Raw genomic sequence first — 25294 nt, 5'->3', positions numbered from 1 at the left:
CTTTTCCCAGGAAGTAAATTCTGTCTCAAATGACCATGAATGGTCTACTTGTTCTGACGAGGAAAATATGTCTTCTGAAGATGAAAGTTGGGAAGACTTTTGAGAACCTCTGCTTTTGTGTATTCCTAAGTTCTTTTTCAAGGTTCCTCCAAGTTCCAGCGTGGGTGTTCGGTGCCCACCCATAAAAGGGGGGGTACTGTCAGGAATCCGCAGTCTTCATTGTATCACTCCCAGTGAACAGGGGTCTCCTGGCTTCAGTCCTCTGTTTTCAGAGTATTCCCTGTGAATTGAACCTGTGGAACTACAGGTTCCAGCAGTTCCAGTCTTCAGTCTCCTGCAGCCCACAGCTCACTGTGCTCCACCTAACCAGTTCTATCTTTTGGTAATCACTGGTTTCAGCCAGCAGCCTGGAATACACAGTGTTTCTAGTTAAACAGCGTTTACTCCCGGTGCACTACTGATCCCAGCCAGCAACCAGCAGTGCATGGCATTAACTGTCTACAGTGTTATTTTCCCGGTTAATCACCAGCTCCAGTTAACTCACAGCTGATCTGAACACCCAATCCAGTAGGGTGTGTTCTCACAGAGATCATCCAATCATCACAGACCAAGGTGTTTAAACTCCAGTTCCTGGCTCAGTCTCATCGCCTTGGACAACACGTCACATTCTGTGAACAGGCGGCTCCTGTTTGCAATCCTCTGTCTACAGAGATATCCTTGTGTATTGGACCTGTGGAACTACAGGTCCCAGCTGTTCCAGTTCCGTTCCAGTTTCCAGCTGTTCCAGTTCCGTTCCAGTTTCCAGCTGTTCCAGTGTTCCTGTGGAACTACAAGTTCCAGCAACCACTCCAGCTCTCCTGCGACATTCAGTGTGCAAGTTCCTGTGTTCCAGTCTCCAGTTCCCCTGTGTTCCTGGTTACCTTCCTGGATCCTCCGTGTTCCTGGTTACCTTCCTGGATCCTCCGTGTTCCTGGTTACCTTCCTGGATCCTCCGTGTTCCTGGTTACCTTCCTGGATCCTCCGTGTTCCTGGTAACCATCCTGGATCCTCCGTGTTCCTGGTTACCTTCCTGAATCCTCCGTGTTCCTGGTTACCTTCCTGAATTCTCCGTGTTCCTGGTTACCTTCCTGGATCCTCCGTGTTCCTGGTTACCTTCCTGGATCCTCCGTGTTCCTGGTTACCTTCCTACATCTCCGTGGAACTACAAGCATCAGCAACCCCTGCATCTGTATTTGGCTCCACACCTATCTACATCCACAGTGTGCTTCAGCCTCAGCAGTAGAGACTCTCTCCAGGTGCATTCCATCACCTCACCTGTGAAGCAGCTTGCTAGCTGCCTGTGCTTAACGAACTGCACTGTGAACATTCACGTGAGTCTCCTGCATCTGCTACCAGGTTACTATACATTTATTACCATCTCTGCTGGCTCCACGTTTTAAACCATTCTGGTTTCCACACCAGTGGACTTATCCATCATACTGTCATATTACCATTCCTTCCATAGACTCTCAGCTTCCAAGCTGCACCATTTCCCTTACATACTTTTTATTGTTTATTCCTGCACGTTATTCTGCTGCCTTATTGTGTGAACTTTTATGTTAATAAATAACATTGCGCACATGCGCGGGAATCCAATCCAGTCTCCTCACTTCTTCCATCCTACCTACACTGACCCACTAGCGCCCCCTCCGGGGACACAAACCAGACCGAACCTGACAAGCAGGAGGCTCCGGTTTTCTTCTTGTCAGGCACACACGACGGGGGCTCTCCGGGATCGCGTGGCCGCGCTTCAGGAGGTGGGAAGTGGGTCCCGCTTGCGAGACCCGGTCTTTATCGCGATCCGGCGCAGTCAGTGGGAGGCGGGCCGCGCACGCTGGCGGTGGACACTGTGGCAGTACAAGCGATCCCACTAGATCACCAGGGCATGGGACAGGTCAGATTTTCTCTATAAACCGTTTTATTAGAGCCCGCAGTACCCGGTGGTTTTGCCAGCAGGGGGATAGAGCTTGGACCTGAAGCCCCTCCCCCAGCCCCAGGGCGCCATTTTCTGCAAATGTTCCTGCCGTGGAGCTGCATATCTGTCTCTCCCTCACTCGGCAGTATCTGCGGTGCCATTATCCCTCAGCTCACTGTTCCTGGGAATGCTTGGGCAAATCCTCCTATGTAAAGCCGCCTGGTTGTCAGTGCTGTGACTTTACAAGACACTTAAGTATTCTACCTGCCTTTTTTAGTCAGTGTTAGTTAAGAAAGAGTGCACTTAGTCAGGGTTTCCTAGTACAATTACCCTGTGATATACATCCAGTTCTTACTGTGTACTGTTATATCTATTGTTATATAGCTGTGTAAGCTAGTCCAGTGCAGTATTATTGTTAGTAATAACCTCTGCATTGTACAGACTGTGACTATTTGTGTGTGCATTAGATAGCTGAGTGGTGTCCATTTCGTGTCTTTCACTCAACCTGCTATCCCTATATTCTATAACCTGAGGGGGCTTGGTGCGTCAGGTTTTATCTAATATAGGATTTTCACAAAGATATACTGTATTACGTATTTTTCTCTGTGATTTAGTCACCATATCTCTCCTTTATCTCTGCTGGTGCTGACTACACTGCGCAGGGGTTTGGGGGTATCCGTTCACATGGTCGACCATGTTATGGTCGACAGTCATTAGGTCGACCACTATTGGTCGACATTGACATGGTCGACATGGACACATGGTCGACACATGAAAATGGTCGACACGTGAAAGGTCGACACATGAAAAGGTCGACATGAGTTTTTTAACTTTTTTTTTTCTTTTGGGGAACTTTTCCATACTTTATGATCCACGTGGACTACGATTGGAACGGTAATCTGTGCCGAGCGAAGCGGTAGCGGAGCGAAGGCACCATGCCCGAAGCATGGCGAGCGAAGCGAGCCATGCGAGGGGACGCGGTGCACTAATTGGGGTTCCCAGTCACTTTACGCAAAAAACGACACCAAAAAAAGTAAAAAAAACTCATGTCGACCTTTTCATGTGTCGACCTTTCATGTGTCGACCATTTTCATGTGTCGACCATGTGTCCATGTCAAACAAACAAGGAAGGATGTAACTTGCGCCTATGGAGCCGCTTTGCACTAAAACTCTCGGATACACCACATCCAATTATACATTCACAACTATAAATTCTGAGTAGTCCACAAGCGCTACCAACAAAAGACTGAGCACATTACAGACAATTTTATATATATATGAGAATCTTTTTGAGGCTCCAAGTCCTCAGGGTGTTGAGTGAACTTCTTCTTGCAGTTCGCACCTCTGGACTGACCTCCTCTCAATGGGGGATGTTCATCAAAAGGTTTCTTTTCCGCACCCCTTAGTACGTCTGGTCCCTGGGATCTCACCCCTCCTAAATGAAGGACGCTCACCTCATATATGTGCCCTATGTGCCTTGAAAGGTTTCTTTACTTCACTTAGTTTTTCATACAACACTCTGTATATATATCATCGGAGCAGATCCTATCCCATATATACCGTGCTCACCTTAAAGTAAGGCCCTATGTGCCTTAAAAGGTTTCTTTCTCCGTCTGTCCTCAGGCTTCTATTCCACGCCTCAGGAAATCCGCATACAATATATCAAAAGGTATAAAAACCCAAAGTCCAAAATTTCATAAAAAAGTTCAAAAATTTATTTCCAACAGGACATAAAAATTCCATAAAAGTGGTGCTAAGTATATAACCTATTAAAATATACCCCTAAACAATAGTGGACAAAGGTTCATCCCACAGTGTACCCCTCAGAACCCGTCAGGGAATAATATATTGCCCTGAGTCAAAAAAACAGATCTTAGGAATTCCTCCTAAAGTCCCGGTTCCTTACCCAGGGGAAAAGATGAGGAAACCTTACCACTTGGGGTCAAAAAGATAGTGCCAACGCATTTCGGATAACAAATCCTTCCTCAGGGCATAATGTGGGACCAACCTAGTAGGCCTTTTATACTCTACTGAAGTCTCCCCTGACTCCCCAAGCCAATCAGGAATCACAGCCATCTAATCTTCATAAAAACCGCATCCAGTTCCCAAACTTCCATTTTAACTTTTCCTTACATCAATAACATATTCAATAATGGATCAAATGCTTACAAAACATACATAATTTGTATAATAAATGCATTTATACATTAATTGGTATAATCCAATAACAGGTCCAGAATAACGGATCTTCAAGTCCCTATAGTTTTCTCTTGTATGCATGGTGCCGGATCCAAATTCGTTTATCCGTATTTTCACCCATCGCTCCGATCGTATTACAGCCCATAGTTTCCGGTTGTTACATCACTTCCTGTGTGCGTGTCCGTCACTTCTTTTGGTCCCCTCATACGTCTACGAGGTTCCCATCCATTTCAGAGGTATGCTGTCCCCCGTTGCTGGCAGCTGTGACGTACTTCCTGTCTTTGGCACGCAAACAGGAAGTTTGCCTGGAGCGCAACAGTACATCCTCATTGTCATTACACCGGGACTCTTGCGCAGGAGCATATAGATGAATAAAAGACAGTTTGTTAGGGAGAGATATTAAAAAAAGCTTCATATCCTGTCTCATATAATATTCTATTACTAAATCGTGATATTCTTAGAAAGAACATAATAATAGGTTCAAAGGTCTACAAGTAATTGCGCCCCGATATACTCGGTCAGTTGTACGCTTTAATACCTTTATCAAACCTCTCCGTCAGCATTTATCATTGTACCTTTAAGTCCAACCCTATAAGCAAATATACATAATATATAGGTAGACCTGTGGTTAAACCTTTATTATTAGATACCCTACACTATTTGGGTCTTTTTCTAGCAGTGCTGGGATAAGCTTCCCCCTATATATATCCAGCCATTCAAAGGAACCACTTGACCTCAAAGTCAATATTTAGCCCTTTTGGGGCCAGGGTTCCCAATTCGTAGATGGCTCTCATCTCCGTCCTTGCTAAATGTGCTTCTCCATTCTTTATTCTCCAACTTGGTGTTGCTACTTTAATACCACAGAACCTGACTAAATGACCAATATTACATTCATGGGTTTTACCAAAGTGAGATGAAACACTGTGGGATTCAAGGCCTTTTTTAATGTTACGGGCGTGCTCCGCCATTCTTACTTTGAGCATCCGTGTGGTTCTCCCCACATACTTCAGCCCACACGAACACTCCAGTAGATATATACAATTCTTACTATTACAGGTAATAAAGTCTTTAATACTGTAAACCTTATTCGTTTGTGTAGACCTGTATTGTGTTATTTTACTCTCTTTGCTTTTGCACGCCTTACACATAATACACAGACCACACCTAAAGAAGCCCTTGGATACATTTCTGGTGGGCATCCTAGAGGCCGTTACTACACTGCTCACCACGTTTTCTTTTAGGTTCTTTGCCCTCCTATAAATAAATCTAGGGGTCTTAGTTATAGAACCTTTCAAAGCAGGATCCCTATCTAAAATAGACCAGTGTCTTCTTATTATACCTTCAACCTGTTTATGTTGGCTGTTATATGCTGTAATAAATGGTACCTCCCCAAACAACTTGTCTCCTTTCTCTGGTTTTTTACTTAACATGTCGTCATAATTGTGATTACCAGTGGTTTCCATAGCCAGCTGGACCGTTTTCTGATCATACCCCTTAGCCTTAAATTGTTCCTGTAAAACCTGCGCCTGTTCCCAGTACACTTCAATATCCGTACAATTCCTTCTGACTCTTTGAAATTGACTAGCTGGAATGCTCCGTAACCAGTTCTGATGGTGATTACTGGAGTAATCTATAAATGAATTACAGTCTGTCAATTTCGTATAGTTACTGGTTTTGATTCTATCTTCTATATAGATACGTAAGTCTAGGAAATTGACCTCTACTTCACTGATGTTAAAAGTTAGATGTATATTGTTTTTATTGGCGTTCAGATGTTCGCAAAAAGTTAACAATGAAGGACGATCCCCACTCCATATAAAGAGTACGTCGTCAATATAACGATTCCATGACACCAGGCTGGCGCCAAGCTCATGGCCACTCCACACTTGTTGATCTTCCCAGTGTGCCATAAACAAATTTGCGTAGCTTGGCGCCAGCCTGGTGCCCATTGCAGTACCCATAAGTTGTAAATAAAACGAGCCGTTAAACCAAAAAAAGTTGTAGTGTAAGATTAAAGATGTCCCTTCCAGTACAAAGTTATTCCTTTCAGGTGAAAAACCTTCTTTTTCCATGAAATATGCTAGAGCCTCCAAGCCTATCTGATGGTCAATCACCGTATAGAGAGACGTGACATCGGCAGTCACTAGCAGATAGCCCGGCTTCCAATCCACCGTCATTAATTTATTAATGATGGTAATGGTATCCCTCAAATAGGAACGGGTGGTCTTGACCATAGGTTGTAATATATGGTCTATGAAGCATGATAGATTGGACAACCCAGAGTTAGTCCCCGCCACAATGGGACGTCCAGGGGGTGTCTCCCTACTTTTATGTATCTTGGGTAAGATATAGAATACAGGTATAGACGGATTCTCTATAATCATATACCTGTATTCATCTTCTGTGATTGTTCCCATTCCAAGATAGAGCCCCCCAAAAAACTCTAGTTTTTTGTCTATACTGTCACTAGGATTCCCCCTTAGTTTTTGGTAGGTGGTGCCATCCACTAGTTGCCTCATGATCTCCTTATTATAGTCATCGAGATTCATGATAAAAATACTACCCCCCTTATCGGCTGGTTTTATTACGATCTCCTTATTGTTTCTCAAAGAGGAGATTGCTTTTCTTTCTTCCTTTGTGAGGTTCGTTTTCCTGTTGGATTTAAATGTCACACTCTCTAAGTCAGCTTTTACTGCCTTTTCAAAGGATTCTATAAAGCTTCCCTTCTTATGTTTTGGGTAGAATTTGGATCTCCTTTTAAATTTAGATCCAATGCTGGTGCTCCCTCCAGTGTCATCCCCTGGTGTTTCTTTAAAGAGATTCTTTAGTGAAACACCAGGGGATGACACTGGAGGGAGCACCAGCATTGGATCTAAATTTAAAAGGAGATCCAAATTCTACCCAAAACATAAGAAGGGAAGCTTTATAGAATCCTTTGAAAAGGCAGTAAAAGCTGACTTAGAGAGTGTGACATTTAAATCCAACAAGAAAACGAACCTCACAAAGGAAGAAAGAAAAGCAATCTCCTCTTTGAGAAACAATAAGGAGATAGTAATAAAACCAGCCGATAAGGGGGGTAGTATTATTTTCATGAATCTCGATGACTATAATAAGGAGATCATGAGGCAACTAGTGGATGGCACCACCTACCAAAAACTAAGGGGGAATCCTAGTGACAGTATAGACAAAAAACTAGAGTTTTTTGGGGGGCTCTATCTTGGAATGGGAACAATCACAGAAGATGAATACAGGTATATGATTATAGAGAATCCGTCTATACCTGTATTCTATATCTTACCCAAGATACATAAAAGTAGGGAGACACCCCCTGGACGTCCCATTGTGGCGGGGACTAACTGGGTTGTCCAATCTATCATGCTTCATAGACCATATATTACAACCTATGGTCAAGACCACCCGTTCCTATTTGAGGGATACCATTACCACCATTAATAAATTAATGAAGGTGGATTGGAAGCCGGGCTATCTGCTAGTGACTGCCGATGTCACGTCTCTCTATACGGTGATTGACCATCAGATAGGCTTGGAGGCTCTAGCATATTTCATGGAAAAAGAAGGTTTTCCACCTGAAAGGAATAACTTTGTACTGGAAGGGACATCTTTAATCTTACACTACAACTTTTTTTGGTTTAATGGCTCGTTTTATTTACAACTTATGGGTACTGCAATGGGCACCAGGCTGGCGCCAAGCTACGCAAATTTGTTCATGGCACACTGGGAAGATCAACAAGTGTGGAGTGGCCATGAGCTTGGCACCAGCCTGGTGTCATGGAATCGTTATATTGACGACGTACTCTTTATATGGAGTGGGTATCGTCCTTCATTGGACACTTTTTGCGAACATCTGAACGCCAATAAAAACAATATACATCTAACTTTTAACATCAGTGAAGTAGAGGTCAATTTCCTAGACTTACGTATCTATATAGAAGAAGATAGAATCAAAACCAGTAACTATACGAAATTGACAGACTGTAATTCATTTATAGATTACTCCAGTAATCACCATCAGAACTGGTTTACGGAGCATTCCAGCTAGTCAATTTCAAAGAGTCAGAAGGAATTTTACGGATATTGAAGTGTACTGGGAACAGGCGCAGGTTTTACAGGAACAATTTAAGGCTAAGGGGTATGATCAGAAAACGGTCCAGCTGGCTATGGAAACCACTGGTAATCACAATTATGACGACATGTTAAGTAAAAAACCAGAGAAAGGAGACAAGTTGTTTGGGGAGGTACCATTTATTACAGCATATAACAGCCAACATAAACAGGTTGAAGGTATAATAAGAAGACACTGGTCTATTTTAGATAGGGATCCTGCTTTGAAAGGTTCTATAACTAAGACCCCTAGATTTATTTATAGGAGGGCAAAGAACCTAAAAGAAAACGTGGTGAGCAGTGTAGTAACGGCCCCTAGGATGCCCACCAGAAATGTATCCAAGGGCTTCTTTAGGTGTGGTCTGTGTATTATGTGTAAGGCGTGCAAAAGCAAAGAGAGTAAAATAACACAATACAGGTCTACACAAACGAATAAGGTTTACAGTATTAAAGACAAATTGTATATATCTACTGGAGTGTTCGTGTGGGCTGCAGTATGTGGGGATAACCACACGGATGCTCAAAGTAAGAATGGCGGAGCACGCCCATAACATTAAAAAAGGCCTTGAATCCCACAGTGTTTCATCTCACTTTGGTAAAACCCATGAATGTAATATTGGTCATTTAGTCAGGTTCTGTGGTATTAAAGTAGCAACACCAAGTTGGAGAATAAAGAATGGAGAAGCACATTTAGCAAGGACGGAGATGAGAGCCATCTACGAATTGGGAACCCTGGCCCCAAAAGGGCTAAATATTGACTTTGAGGTCAAGTGGTTCCTTTGAATGGCTGGATATATATATAGGGGGAAGCTTATCCCAGCACTGCTAGAAAAAGACCCAAATAGTGTAGGGTATCTAATAATAAAGGTTTAACCACAGGTCTACCTATATATTATGTATATTTGCTTATAGGGTTGGACTTAAAGGTACAATGATAAATGCTGACGGAGAGGTTTGATAAAGGTATTAAAGCGTACAACTGACCGAGTATATCGGGGCGCAATTTCTTGTAGACCTTTGAACCTATTATTATGTTCTTTCTAAGAATATCACGATTTAGTAATAGAATATTATATGAGACAGGATATGAAGCTTTTTTTAATATCTCTCCCTAACAAACTGTCTTTTATTCATCTATATGCTCCTGCGCAAGAGTCCCGGTGTAATGACAATGAGGATGTACTGTTGCGCTCCAGGCAAACTTCCTGTTTGCGTGCCAAAGACAGGAAGTACGTCACAGCTGCCAGCAACGGGGGACAGCATACCTCCGAAATGGATAGGAACCTCGTAGACGTATGAGGGGACCAAAAGAAGTGACGGACACGCACACAGGAAGTGATGTAACAACCGGAAACTATGGGCTGTAATACGATCGGAGCGATGGGTGAAAATACGGATAAACGAATTTGGATCCGGCACCATGCATACAAAAGAAAACTATAGGGACTTGAAGATCCGTTATTCTGGACCTGATATTGGATTATACCAATTAATGTATAAATGCATTTATTATACAAATTATGTATGTTTTGTAAGCATTTGATCCATTATTGAATATGTTATTGATGTAAGGAAAAGTTAAAATGGAAGTTTGGGAACTGGATGCGGTTTTTATGAAGATTAGATGGCTGTGATTCCTGATTGGCTTGGGGAGTCAGGGGAGACTTCAGTAGAGTATAAAAGGCCTACTAGGTTGGTCCCACATTATGCCCTGAGGAAGGATTTGTTATCCGAAAACGCGTTGGCACTATCTTTTTGACCCCAAGTGGTAAGGTTTCCTCATCTTTTCCCCTGGGTAAGGAACCGGGACTTTAGGAGGAATTCCTAAGATCCGTTTTTTTGACTCAGGGCAATATATTATTCCCTGACGGGTTCTGAGGGGTACACTGTGGGATGAATCTTTGGCCACTATTGTTTAGGGGTATATTTTAATAGGTTATATACTTTGCACCACTTCTATGGAATTTTTATGTCCTGTTGGAAATAAATTTTTGAACTTTTTTATGAAATTTTGGACTTTGGGTTTTTATACCTTTTGATATATTGTATGCGGATTTCCTGAGGCGTGGAATAGAAGCCTGAGGACAGACGGAGAAAGAAACCTTTTAAGGCACATAGGGCCTTACTTTAAGGTGAGCACGGTATATATGGGATAGGATCTGCTCCGATGATATATATACAGAGTGTTGTATGAAAAATGAAGTGAAGTAAAGAAACCTTTCAAGGCACATAGGGCACATATATGAGGTGAGCGTCCTTCATTTAGGAGGGGTGAGATCCCAGGGACCAGACGTACTAAGGGGTGCGGAAAAGAAACCTTTTGATGAACATCCCCCATTGAGAGGAGGTCAGTCCAGAGGTGCGAACTGCAAGAAGGAGTTCACTCAACACTCTGAGGACTCGGAGCCTCAAAAAGATTCTCATATATATATAAAATTGTCTGTAATGTGCTCAGTCTTTTGTTGGTAGCGCTTGTGGACTACTCAGAATTTATAGTTGTGAATGTGTCCATGTCGACCATGTCAATGTCGACCAATAGTGGTCGACCTAATGACTGTCGACCATAACATGGTCGACCATTCATACCGGAGCCGGGTTTGGGCTAAAGGTATTGTGCTGCTGACAAATTGTACTGTGTTACCTGATACTGCAAGTTATATCATGTCTGCTTCTGAGGGTAACGGTTCTGGGGCTGAACACACTGCCGGTGTTGCTGAAGCCGCAGATACCTATGAGGAAAATATAGCAGCTTTGGGCTCTGGTTCTGGAGGCTCCTTGCCCCCCAGTGGGACTGTGGCAACGGGGGAAAATAATGACCCGCCGCGGGCCGCTTTTTCCACGCTTCTGCATACGCTAGTTCATAAACTAACACCCCCTATGGGACCCCCAATGCCGGTGCAACCGTTTGTGGTCCCTGCAGCTAACCCGCCGTGAGCGGACGATTTATCTGCTCAAATAAAGAAGTTGAACCAGTCCCTGACTACTAAAAAGTCTGACCGTCGCTCGCCTATGTCCAAGGGGTCCTCTAATCAGCGCTTGTCTCCTCACAATCCACTGCTGTTACTGACACCTCGTCGGATGAAGACGGCACTTACACTGACCCCACAGATTCTGACTCAGATACTACTGATAGGGAGGGTGGTTCACATGTGGATGTTCCTGATCTTTTGGAGGCTATTAAGTTAATTTTACAGATTCCGGATGATCCCGAGCCATCCGTTCCTCCTAAGAAACCAGATAGGTTCAAGCGTCAGAAGGTGATTAAACAAGTTTTACCTCACTCTGACCACCTAATTGATATACGTCAGGAACCCTGGGAAAACCCGGGTACGAAGTTTGTGCCTCAAAAGAAGATGCTGGCTCGCTATCCCCTCGCGCTGGAGCTGTCTAAGAATTGGGAAACGCCTCCTCCAGTGGACTCACATGTGGCTAGGATGGTGGTTTCCTCAGCTCTACCGGTCACCACCGTCATGTCTCTAAAAGAGCCTACGGATAAACGTGTGGAGGGTTGTCTGAAAGCGATTTACACCCTCACGGGTGCTGCACAAATGCCCACTATTGCAGCTACTGGGGCTGCAGAGGCCATTGAAGCATGGGCCTTGGAGTTAGATGCTGAAATCTCCTCTGACCATGCTAGACAATGCTTGTCTTATATTGTCACAGCTTTTCGTTATATTAAAGAGGTGGCTTCTGATGCCGGTATCCTGGTAGCCAAGGCCTCTACTACGTCAGTCCTGGCTCGCCGGATATTGTGGCTGAGATCCTGGTCTGTGGATCTGGACTCTAGAAAAACCCTGGAGGTACTCCCTTTTAAGGGAGATATTCTGTTTGGGGAGGATTTAAATAAGATTGTGGCTGACTTGTGATAATGCTGATTTATCCTTAGGAATGAAAGCTATACCTTAAACACACCTTAAATACACTTTACCATGGAGCCGCTGCGGCCACTATACTTAATACACACTCTACGTACTTTGTCCGCTATTAGCATACAAAGTCTCGTACTGTGTACGGACTTTGCGTACAAACGCCGCGCTGATGGTACAAAGTACTCACAGCGCGTACACACCCAGAGATACACTTTAAACCTTATACAGCAATGCAATGCAATGATAATACACTTTAAACCTTAGCAGGGCAATGAAGACACGACACCAGATTGTAATTAAACCGCTGGGTTCCGAAACCACAGCGTATTATTGCTGAAAGGGGGTTACAATTAGAGATGAGCGGGTTCGGTTCCTCGGAATCCGAACCCGCCCGAACTTCATTTTTTTTTACATGGGGCCGAGCGACTCGGATCTTCCCGCCTTGCTCGGTTAACCCGAGCGCGCCCGAACGTCATCATCCCGCTGTCGGATTCTCGCGAGGCTCGGATTCTATCGCGAGACTCGGATTCTATATAAGGAGCCGCGCGTCGCCGCCATTTTCACACGTGCATTGAGATTCATAGGGAGAGGACGTGGCTGGCGTCCTCTCCGTTTATAGAGAAGAGAGTGAGACTAGAGTAGAGAGAGACACAGTAGTAATTTTGGGGAGCATTAGGAGGAGTACTACTACTTGCTGAAGTGATAGATAGATAGTGTGACTGTATAATGTATATCTGACTTGAGGGGGAGACACTGACAGTGGGGAGCAGTTAGAGTCTGAGAGCAGGACTCGGGAGTACATATAACGTACAGTGCACACTTTTGCTGCCAGAGTGCCACACTGCCATTGTGACCACACTGACCACCAGTATAATATATATTGTGAGTGTCTGCTTAGGAGTACTACTTGCAAGTTGCTGATAGTGTGACCAGTGACCTGACCACCAGTTTAATAATCACCACCAGTTTAATATGTATATATATATATATATATATATATATATAATTGTATATAATATATATATAATATTGTATACCACCTACCCGTTTGTTTTTTTTTTTTTTCTTCTTCTTTATACATACTACTATAGTAGCTTACTGTAGCAGTCTGCGGTGCTGCTGAGCTGACAGTGTCCAGCAGGTCCGTCATAAGTCATTACATAATAAATATATATACCTGTCCGGCTGCAGTACTAGTGATATTATATATATATATATATTGATTTCATCTCATTATCATCCAGTCTATATTAGCAGCAGACACAGTACGGTAGTCCACGGCTGTAGCTACCTCTGTGTCGGCAGTCGCTCGTCCATCCATAATTGTATACCACCTACCCGTGGTTTTTTTTTTTTCTTTCTTCTTTATACATACTACTATAGTAGCTTACTGTAGCAGTCTGCGGTGCTGCTGAGCTGACAGTGTCCAGCAGGTCCGTCATCAGTCATTACATAATAAATATATATACCTGTCCGGCTGCAGTACTAGTGATATTATATATATATATATATATTGATTTCATCTCATTATCATCCAGTCTATATTAGCAGCAGACACAGTACGGTAGTCCACGGCTGTAGCTACCTCTGTGTCGGCAGTCGCTCGTCCATCCATAAGTATACTAGTATCCATCCATCTCCATTGTTTACCTGAGGTGCCTTTTAGTTGTGCCTATTAAAATATGGAGAACAAAAATGTTGAGGTTCCAAAATTAGGGAAAGATCAAGATCCACTTCCACCTCGTGCTGAAGCTGCTGCCACTAGTCATGGCCGAGACGATGAAATGCCAGCAACGTCGTCTGCCAAGGCCGATGCCCAATGTCATAGTACAGAGCATGTAAAATCCAAAACACCAAATATCAGTAAAAAAAGGACTCCAAAATCTAAAATAAAATTGTCGGAGGAGAAGCGTAAACTTACCAATATGCCATTTACCACACGGAGTGGCAAGGAACGGCTGAGGCCCTGGCCTATGTTCATGGCTAGTGGATTAGCTTCACATGAGGATGGAAGCACTCAGCCTCTCGCTAGAAAAATGAAAAGACTCAAGCTGGCAAAAGCACAGCAAAGAACTGTGCGTTCTTCGAAATCCCAAATCCACAAGGAGAGTCCAATTGTGTCGGTTGCGATGCCTGACCTTCCCAACACTGGACGTGAAGAGCATGCGCCTTCCACCATTTGCACGCCCCCTGCAAGTGCTGGAAGGAGCACCCGCAGTCCAGTTCCTGATAGTCAGATTGAAGATGTCAGTGTTGAAGTACACCAGGATGAGGAGGATATGGGTGTTGCTGGCGCTGGGGAGGAAATTGACAAGGAGGATTCTGATGGTGAGGTGGTTTGTTTAAGTCAGGCACCCGGGGAGACACCTGTTGTCCGTGGGAGGAATATGGCCGTTGACATGCCTGGTGAAAATACCAAAAAAATCAGCTCTTCGGTGTGGAAGTATTTCAACAGAAATGCGGACAACATTTGTCAAGCCGTGTGTTGCCTTTGTCAAGCTGTAATAAGTAGGGGTAAGGACGTTAACCACCTCGGAACATCCTCCCTTATACGTCACCTGCAGCGCATTCATAATAAGTCAGTGACAAGTTCAAAAACTTTGGGCGACAGCGGAAGCAGTCCACTGACCAGTAAATCCCTTCCTCTTGTAACCAAGCTCACGCAAACCACCCCACCAACTCCCTCAGTGTCAATTTCCTCCTTCCCCAGGAATGCCAATAGTCCTGCAGGCCATGTCACTGGCAATTCTGACGATTCCTCTCCTGCCTGGGATTCCTCCGATGCATCCTTGCGTGTAACGCCTACTGCTGCTGGCGCTGCTGTTGTTGCTGCTGGGAGTCGATGGTCATCCCAGAGGGGAAATCGTAAGACCACTTTTACTACTTCCACCAAGCAATTGACTGTCCAACAGTCCTTTGCGAGGAAGATGAAATATCACAGCAGTCATCCTGCTGCAAAGCGGATAACTGAGGCCTTGGCATCCTGGGTGGTGAGAAACGTGGTTCCGGTATCCATCATTACTGCAGAGCCAACTAGAGACTTGTTGGAGGTACTGTGTCCCCGGTACCAAATACCATCTAGGTTCCATTTCTCTAGGCAGGCGATACCAAAAATGTACACAGACCTCAGAAAAAGAGTCACCAGTGTCCTAAAAAATGCAGCTGTACCCAATGTCCACTTAACCACGGACATGTGGACAAGTGGAGCAGGGCAGGGTCAGGACTATATGACTGTGACAGCCCACTGGGTAGATGTATGGACTCCCGCCGCAAGAACAGCAGTGGCGGCACCAGTAGCAGCATCTCGCAAATGCCAACTCTTTCCTAGGCAGGCTACGCTTTGTATCACCAGTTTCCAGAATACGCACACAGCTGAAAACCTCTTACGGCAACTGAGGAAGATCATCGCGGAATGGCTTACCCCAATTGGACTCTCCTGTGGATTTGTGGCATCGGACAACGCCAGCAATATTGTGTGTGCATTAAATCTGGGCAAATTCCAGCACGTCCCATGTTTTGCACATACCTTGAATTTGGTGGTGCAGAATTTTTTAAAAAACGACAGGGGCGTGCAAGAGATGCTGTCGGTGGCCAGAAGAATTGCGGGACACTTTCGGCGTACAGGCACCACGTACAGAAGACTGGAGCAACACCAAAAACGCCTGAACCTGCCCTGCCATCATCTGAAGCAAGAAGTGGTAACGAGGTGGAATTCAACCCTATATATGCTTCAGAGGTTGGAGGAGCAGCAAAAGGCCATTCAAGCCTATACAATTCAGCACGATATAGGAGGTGGAATGCACCTGTCTCAAGCGCAGTGGAGAATGATTTCAACGTTGTGCAAGGTTCTGCTGCCCTTTGAACTTGCCACACGTGAAGTCAGTTCAGACACTGCCAGCCTGAGTCAGGTCATTCCCCTCATCAGGCTTTTGCAGAAGAAGCTGGAGACATTGAAGGAGGAGCTAACACGGAGCGATTCCGCTAGGCATGTGGGACTTGTGGATGGAGCCCTTAATTCGCTTAACAAGGATTCACGGGTGGTCAATCTGTTGAAATCAGAGCACTACATTTTGGCCACCGTGCTCGATCCTAGATTTAAAACCTACCTTGGATCTCTCTTTCCGGCAGACACAAGTCTGCTGGGGTTCAAAGACCTGCTGGTGAGAAAATTGTCAAGTCAAGCGGAACGCGACCTGTCAACATCTTCTCCTTCACATTCTCCCGCAACTGGGGGTGCGAGGAAAAGGCTCAGAATTCCGAGCCCACCCGCTGGCGGTGATGCAGGGCAGTCTGGAGCGACTGCTGATGCTGACATCTGGTCCGGACTGAAGGACCTGTCAACGATTACGGACATGTCTACTGTCACTGCATATGATTCTCTCCCCATTGAAAGAATGGTGGAGGATTATATGAGTGACCGCATCCAAGTAGGCACGTCACACAGTCCGTACTTATACTGGCAGGAAAAAGAGGCAATTTGGAGGCCCTTGCACAAACTGGCTTTATTCTACCGAAGTTGCCCTCCCACAAGTGTGTACTCCGAAAGAGTGTTTATGTCACAACTGAGGGCCTGAGCTGACGGGAGGCAGCCTCAGTTGTAGGGGCTGAGATGTACCGGAACCTGGGAGGTTGTATCAGACCCCCGGACATGTAAGTAACATGAATAATAACTGCCCGAAGGCGTGACCACGACAACTTGGATAAAAGTCAATGATGTTTATTATGACAACTCCGCAACACAGCAGCAGTGAAAGAAAACGTAAAAGTCAGCAAAGAATAAATACAGTTCCTGGGTACTACAGGATGGCAGGAGCCACAGGGCACTGGTAGTGTGAGATAGTTCTTATAATCTTCTAGATGGAAAGTCCTTACCAGGCCCGACTGTAGCAATGGAGATAACCCAGGATTGTGCCAGCTGGTGTTCCAGGAAAAGCTGGGTTGCTGAAGATAAAACGGCTGCTGTGGATACTGGCTGGAACCAGACTGTTGTTAGCACGGAGTGGATACTGGCTGGAACCAGTTAAATAATAAATGAACTTGGGAGCGATGAAATATGAACTGAAATGTAGAACTTGAGAGCGGAGAAATAATAATACCGGTGGAGAGTGGTAAAGTGTAGAAAGGACACCGGCCCTTTAAGAGAAGTTGTACTCTGCTGGAAGCTGAGCTGGAAGCAGGTAATGTTGTAGCTGGAAACAGATGAATCCACAATGGATTGGAGAGTCAGGCTACACCGCAGGTGGAATGCTGGTGCGGGTCTCTATGGTGGAAGTCTTGAGACAGGAGCTGGAACCTGGAAGACAATCACAGGAGAGAGACAAACAGGAACTAGGTTTGACAACCAAAGCACTGACGCCTTCCTTGCTCAGGCACAGTGTATTTATACCTGCAGCAAGGAAGGGATTGGCTAGGCAATTATGCAGATTAACAAAACTGACAACAGATTGGAGGAAATGATCAGCTGACAGAATCCAAGATGGCTGCGCCCATGCAGACACTTGGAGGGAAGTTTGGTTTGTAATCCATGTGGTAATGAAAACAGTAATGGCGGCGCCGGCCACTGGAGACAGGAGACGCCAGGCTGACAAGTGCACATCCAACCACGCGGACACAGCGGAGGCCGCGGCTGACGTAATCGCCACTCTGACACTCTGCATGCAGAAGCTCAGGGACGGCGGCGGAGGCCGCGGGAGACGCCATGCCAGATGTAATAAGGCGTTACTGTGACAGCGTCTCAGAGAGACAGGAGAGGATGCAGGAATGTGAACATTAGGATAACAGATGGGATCCGGTCCTGGAGCGCTGAGCCAGCCTTAGGAGGCATCTGATGGGTAAGAAATGGCGTCCAGATACCCGGATCGTGACAGTTTAGTGCCGCCACTCACCTTGTCAGCAATCGGCGTACGAGGTTACTTCCAGAAAATGTGGAGAAGATGATGTTCATTAAAATGAATTATAATCAATTCCTCCGTGGAGACATTGACCAGCAGCAATTGCCTCCACAAAGTACACAGGGAGCTGAGATGGTGGATTCCAGTGGGGACGAATTGATAATCTGTGAGGAGGGGGATGTACACGGTGATATATCGGAGGATGATGATGAGGTGGACATCTTGCCTCTGTAGAGCCAGTTTGTGCAAGGAGAGATTAATTGCTTCTTTTTTGGTGGGGGTCCAAACCAACCCGTCATTTCAGTCACAGTCGTGTGGCAGACCCTGTCACTGAAATGATGGGTTGGTTAAAGTGTGCATGTCCTGTTTATACAACATAAGGGTGGGTGGGAGGGCCCAAGGACAATTCCATCTTGCACCTCTTTTTTCTTTAATTTTTCTTTGCGTCATGTGCTGTTTGGGGAGTGTTTTTTGGAAGGGCCATCCTGCGTGACACTGCAGTGCCACTCCTAGATGGGCCAGGTGTTTGTGTCGGCCACTAGGGTCGCTTATCTTACTCACACAGCTACCTCATTGCGCCTCTTTTTTTCTTTGCGTCATGTGCTGTTTGGGGAGTGTTTTTTGGAAGGGCCATCCTGCGTGACACTGCAGTGCCACTCCTAGATGGGCCCGGTGTTTGTGTCGGCCACTAGGGTCGCTTATCTTACTCACACAGCTACCTCATTGCGCCTCTTTTTTTCTTTGCGTCATGTGCTGTTTGGGGAGTGTTTTTTGGAAGGGCCATCCTGCGTGACACTGCAGTGCCACTCCTAGATGGGCCCGGTGTTTGTGTCGGCCACTAGGGTCGCTTAGCTTAGTCATCCAGCGACCTCGGTGCAAATTTTAGGACTAAAAATAATATTGTGAGGTGTGAGGTATTCAGAATAGACTGAAAATGAGTGTAAATTATGGTTTTTGAGGTTAATAATACTTTGGGATCAAAATGACCCCCAAATTCTATGATTTAAGCTGTTTTTTAGTGTTTTTTTGAAAAAAACACCCGAATCCAAAACACACCCGAATCCGACAAAAAAAATTCGGTGAGGTTTTGCCAAAACGCGGTCGAACCCAAAACACGGCCGCGGAACCGAACCCAAAACCAAAACACAAAACCCGAAAAATTTCAAGTGCACATCTCTAGTTACAATACAAATAATACAATACAAATATAACAGAGTAAATGGCTACATTCAATGGTACATACGTGAGTGAATTCGCTTGCGCTTCGCGGTCCGGTCCGGTCCTCCGTTATCTGATAGATAACGTTGTGAGTCTTGTGTCTGACCAGGCCAGCAGCAGGCTCTCTTTATACACTTCTTCCAAAAAGCAATACAATAGATACTGTAATCTCTTTGTCCATTGGACACAGGGATGCACATTTACAGTACAGAAGAGGTCATAGGTCGGTTTGAATAGGTGGGCGATGTCTGATCCAACTGCTCATGTAGGTGGTCTCCTCTGGATTCTCGCCGCATACATAATGTACAGTAAATACAGTTTACTGTATTTGGTAACTACAGCAGAGTGCTGACCACTGTTTGTTTCTTGCTAAAAGATATATTTGGTAACTACAGCAGAGTGCTGACCACTGTTTGTTTCTTGCTAAAAGATATATTTGGTAACTACAGCAGAGTGCTGACCACTGTTTGTTTCTTGCTAAAAGATATATTTGGTAAATTGTTTAAGTGGATTTTTATCTGTAGTCAGCAAAAACTTTGACTGGGGTTTAGTGACCTCACATTTGGTAGTTGATTAACACCTTTTGGTGGAGGGTTGCTGTGTGGGGGAGGGGGTTGTAATCATAAAGAACATGTGTTTGTAGACTTACTTATTCAGTATAGTATAGGATGCAAGGCCTATTAGGACGCTGCAGTGGCTAGTGTATGAAGTGGCTAGTTATTAAGTGGCAGCTAATATCAATAGCAGTGTTATACCTGTGTTAAACCGAAGGAAAACAGAAGGCAAGCAAACTTACAAATTAACAGAAGGACTGCATTACAACCTAAAAACTCTCGAACTTTATGTGGCCTCACCTCGCCTCAAACATGAGAACACCAAGACCAGGCTTACCACCTCTCTGGCTGAGAACATCAAGTCTGCCCCTGGGCCTAACCATCAAGATGAACAGGGAACTGTGGGGGCAGAGCACCAGGACCAGGATCAGCAGGGACATCCCCATTGCTTCTGAGTATGCCCCCCACATTCTCCTACCCACCCATACTATGATCTTACCAAAATAATGTTATCCCAATTTTACTTCTGCCACTAGTTACCTGCTATTGTGTGTGGGTTTTTTTTTCCTTCAATAGCTCGCTTCCACCCCACCATGTGTTTTTCCTGTAATGTTAACCTCCACTGATTGCACATCTTTCCATTGTGCCCTACATGCAGGGTACATCATACTACTACATAAGCATCAGTCTTCCCATATATGAACTTGGCCCTTTTATGGCTCACTTCCCACAGTGTAACCTTCAAAGTGCGCCCAACATGGCTGCCCCATATGGTACACTTGTGGATGGAATGAAAAATACATGGACCTTGTGGTTTTGTTGGAACCCTACTCTAAACTGTAGGACTCTGAAATCACCCCCATTTTGTGTCATCTCTTCTAGGGGTAGACTATTCCACCCTGGGTAATCCTACGCTGAGCGCCCAAGATGGCTGCCGCACTTGGTACCTGTGAGGGTGGTATACACAACCCTTGGAAGTTATTACCCAAAATGCTTACACCAATCCTGCATTATGCTTTCTGTGTGCTTAAGGTTTTCTTTTATGTCTGTGTGGCTTATCTATTGCTGTATTACTTAAATCCTTTGTATCATGTGTATTGTTTTTGATGTCTGTAAAGCGCCTTGAGTCCTGTTGGAGAAAGAGCGCTATATAAATAAAATTATTATTATTATTATTATTATATCTATATTCTGCTCCTGCACATAACTATCCGCAGGAACATGCGATCTTCCTCAAACCAACACCGGAATGTTACCCTTAAAATACCCTTCAGCTGGATACCAAACACCACCTTATAACCTTGTTCTGTCCCCTCCTATTCTGAAAAGGTGAATCCCTTTGTTCTGAAACCATTTAAACTGCTGTTACTTTCTGATGTGGTGCAGGGAGGCTATGTGTACATTGTGCACTATTTGGATTAAATATGTAATGTGTTTTGATAGCTCTCCATGCGTTCACAAACTCTACCGTGAATACCCATACCACGCGCTGATGCGCAGGACCGCGGGAGCGACCATACGCAAATTGCAAATATGTGCACGCACAGCAGAACAAGTACACGCGCGGAGGCCATCTGTGTGTAGTTTGTACGTGATGTGTGTACTGCAATATTTTTCGACTTTGACACTTGGCTACTGCCAAAACTGCCTGTCTGCCAAGTACTGCTGCTGTGTCGAAGGCTAAAGGTACTTCCTTTCGCCCCTTTCGTCCTTCAGGTAAAGCAAAAGGTCAGGCGTACAACAAGCAGGCCCGCACTTCCAAACCTGGTAAGCCTAAGCCCAAAAGAGCCTGGGCGGCCCATCAGCCAGCTTCCAAGACAGATAAGCCTGCCGCATGACGGGGCGGGCCTCCCTCTGGGAGATCCCAGGGTGGGGAGCCGGCTTCTAGGGTATACCCAGGAATGGTTGAAGACCACTTCAGATGCCTGGGCACGGGAAGTCGTCACTCAAGGTTACGCCATAGCCTTCAAAAACCGACCCCCTCATCGATTTTGCCAGACAGATGTCCCGTTGAACAAGACAAAGGCAAACACTCTACATTCGGTGGTACAGACCCTCCTGGATACAGGAGTCGTAGTACAGGTGCCTCTTGTGCAGAGGGGCCGGGGGTACTATTCTCCGCTGTTTCTAGTCCCGAAACCGAATGGGTCCTCCCGGCCCATTCTCAACCTCAAGGCATTGAACAGGTTTGTGAAGGTTTCCAAGTTCCGAATGGAAACCCTTCGCTCTATAGTTCTGGCCTTGGAACCTGGGGACTTCATGGTCTCCCTGGATATACAGGATGCTTACCTGCATATTCCTATAGCAGTGTCTCATCAGCAATACCTGAGATTTGTGATTGGCAACTGCCATTACCAATTTCGGGCGTTACCTTTTGGTTTAACAACGGCTCCGCGAGTCTTTACAAAAGTCATGGCGGTGTTGATGGTGGTACTCCGCCGCCAAGGGGTCAGGATACTGCCGTATTTGGACGACTTGTTAATCCTGGCAAATTCCCCAGAACTTCTCCTGTGTCATCTAGATGTGACGGTCTGGTTTCTGCAAGCCCACGGGTGGCTCATCAACTGGAAGAAGTCATCCCTGATCCCTGCTCAGAGCATGGTGCATCTGGGAGCACTATTGGGCACTCACAACCAGCGGTTGTTCCTGTCTCAGGAGAAAGTCCTGAAACTTCAGGACAGGATTCGTTGCTTTCTATCTCGTCCGCAAGTGTCGATACATTTGGCGATGCAGGTGCTGGGCCTCATGGTGTCAGCATTCGACATGGTGGAGTACGCTCAATTTCACTCTCGCCCTCTCCAGAGGCTGATTCTAGCCAAATGGGACGGCCTGCCTCACCGGGTCAGGTCTCAAATGATCTCATTGACTCCGGAGGTTCGTCTGACGCTGCTCTGGTGGCTTCGGGACCAACAACTGTGCAGGGGCCGGCCGTTCTGGATATCCGACTGGGTCCTGTTGACGAAAGATGCCAGTCTAAGAGGTTGGGGCGCGGTGCTGGAGCAACACTCCCTTCAGGGGCGGTGGACCAAGGAGGATCCCTCCTCTCGATCAATATTCTGGAGTTGCGGGCGGTCTTCAATGCCTTGAACCTAGTCCAGCATTTAATTCAGAACCGTCCTGTTCAAGTACAGTCGGACAACGCCACCACAGTGTCTTACATAAATCATCAAGGCGGCACTCGAAGCCACCTAGCAATGAAAGAAGTCTCACGGATTCTACAGTGGGCAGAACGCCATCTACCGGCCATATCGGCAATATTCATTCCGCGAGTCCTAAATTGGGAAGCGGACTTTCTCAGTCGTCAGGACGTGCTTGCCGGCGAGTGAAGCCTCCATCCAGAAGTGTTTCAACTTCTAGTGGAAAGGTGGAGCCTTCCAGACGTAGATCTGATGGCGTCTCGACACAATCACAAGGTTCCGGTCTTCGGAGCAAGGACAAGGGATCCTCAAGCAGCATTCGTGGATGCATCTGGCGGTACCGTGGAGGTTTCGGCTGCCGTACGTGTTCCCTCCGGTGTCACTCCTGCCCAGGGTAATTCGGAAGTTCAAGCAAGAAAAAGGAATTCTGCTTCTCATAGCTCCAGCGTGGCCCAGACGGCACTGGCTCCGGGACCAACAACTGTGCAGGGGCCGTCCGTTCTGGATATCCGTCTGGGTCCTGTTGACGAAAGATGCCAGTCTAAGAGGTTGGGGCGTGGTGCTGGAGCAACACTCCCTTCAGGGGCGGTGGACCAAGGAGGATCCCTCCTCTCGATCAACATTCTGGAGTTGCAGGCAGTCTTCAATGCTTTGAACCTAGTCCAGCATTTAATTCAGAACCGTCCTGTTCAAGTACAGTCGGACAACGCCACCACAGTGTCTTACATAAATCATCAAGGCGGCACTCGAAGCCACCTAGCAATGAAAGAAGTCTCACGGATTCTACAGTGGGCAGAACGCCATCTACCGGCCATATCGGCAATATTCATTCCGCGAGTCCTGAATTGGGAAGCGGACTTTCTCAGTCGTCAGGACGTGCTTGCCGGCGAGTGAAGCCTCCATCCAGAAGTGTTTCAACTTCTAGTGGAAAGGTGGAGCCTTCCAGACGTAGATCTGATGGCGTCTCGACACAATCACAAGGTTCCGGTCTTCGGAGCAAGGACAAGGGATCCTCAAGCAGCATTCGTGGATGCATCTGGCGGTACCGTGGAGGTTTCGGCTGCCGTACGTGTTCCCTCCGGTGTCACTCCTGCCCAGGGTAATTCGGAAGTTCAAGCAAGAAAAAGGAATTCTGCTTCTCATAGCTCCAGCGTGGCCCAGACGGCACTGGTTCTCAGACCTGCAAGGCCTATCGTCAGAGCGTCCAATTCTACTTCCACAACGCCCAGACCTCCTCGTTCAGGGCCCCTGTGTCTACCAGGACCTAGCCCGGCTGTCTTTGACGGCGTGGCTCTTGAAGCTTCCGTCTTAAGGGCTAAAGGGTTTTCTGAGGCGGTCATTCAAACTATGTTGCAGGCCCGGAAACCGGCTTCGGCTCGGATTTACTATAGGGTCTGGCATTCTTACTTTGTTTGGTGCGCATCTAACGATTATGACGCTTCCAAGTTTAGTATAGCCAAGTTATTGGCTTTTCTTCAGCAGGGCCTGGACTTAGGCCTGCGTCTGGCCTCCCTCAAGGTTCAAATATCTGCCTTGTCGGTGTGGTTTCAGAGAAAAATTGCGACCTTACCTGATGTGCATACCTTTACTCAGGGCGTGTTGCGTATCCAACCTCCCTATGTCCCGCCTGTGGCTCCTTGGGACTTGTCGGTGGTTTTGGAGGCGTTACAAGAGTATCCGTTTGAACCTCTTGGTTCAGCTGACCTTAAGTGGCTTTCCCTTAAGGTGGTGTTTCTGCTGGCTATTGCTTCAGCTAGAAGAGTGTTGGATTTGGGTGCCTTGTCCTGTAGTTCCCCATATCTGATATTTCACCGTGACCGGGCGGTTCTTAGGACTCGTCCCGGCTATCTACCTAAGGTGGTTTCTTCGTTCCATCTTAATCAGGAGATTGTAGTTCCGGCACTTGTTTTTCCTGATCTTTCTCCCAAAGAGCGGTCTTTGGATGTGGTACGGGCTCTCCGTATCTATGTGAAGAGAACTGCTCCTATTAGGAAATCTGATTCTCTTTTTGTTGTGTTTGGGTTTCACAAACGGGGCTGGCCTGCTCACAAGCAAACTCTGGCCAGATGGATTAGAATGGTGATTGCACATGCTTATGTGAAGGCTGGTCTCTCTGCTCCTGATCACATTAAGGCCCATTCTACTCGGTCTGTTGGACCTTCTTGGGCGTCCCAACGTGGTGCGACCCTTGAACAATTGTGCAAGGCGGGTACGTGGTCCTCTGTGAACACGTTCATAAGGTTCTATGCCTTCGATACTGCCGCTTCCCAGTATGCTTCCTTTGGACGCCGGGTTCTTGTGCCCGCTACAGTGTGTCTCCTCCCATAAGGAACTGCTTTAGGACATCCCC

The sequence above is a fragment of the Pseudophryne corroboree genome, chromosome 8 (assembly GCF_028390025.1).
Source record: "Pseudophryne corroboree isolate aPseCor3 chromosome 8, aPseCor3.hap2, whole genome shotgun sequence".
NCBI lineage: Eukaryota > Metazoa > Chordata > Amphibia > Anura > Myobatrachidae > Pseudophryne > Pseudophryne corroboree.
This window is presented reverse-complemented; position numbering follows the sequence as displayed.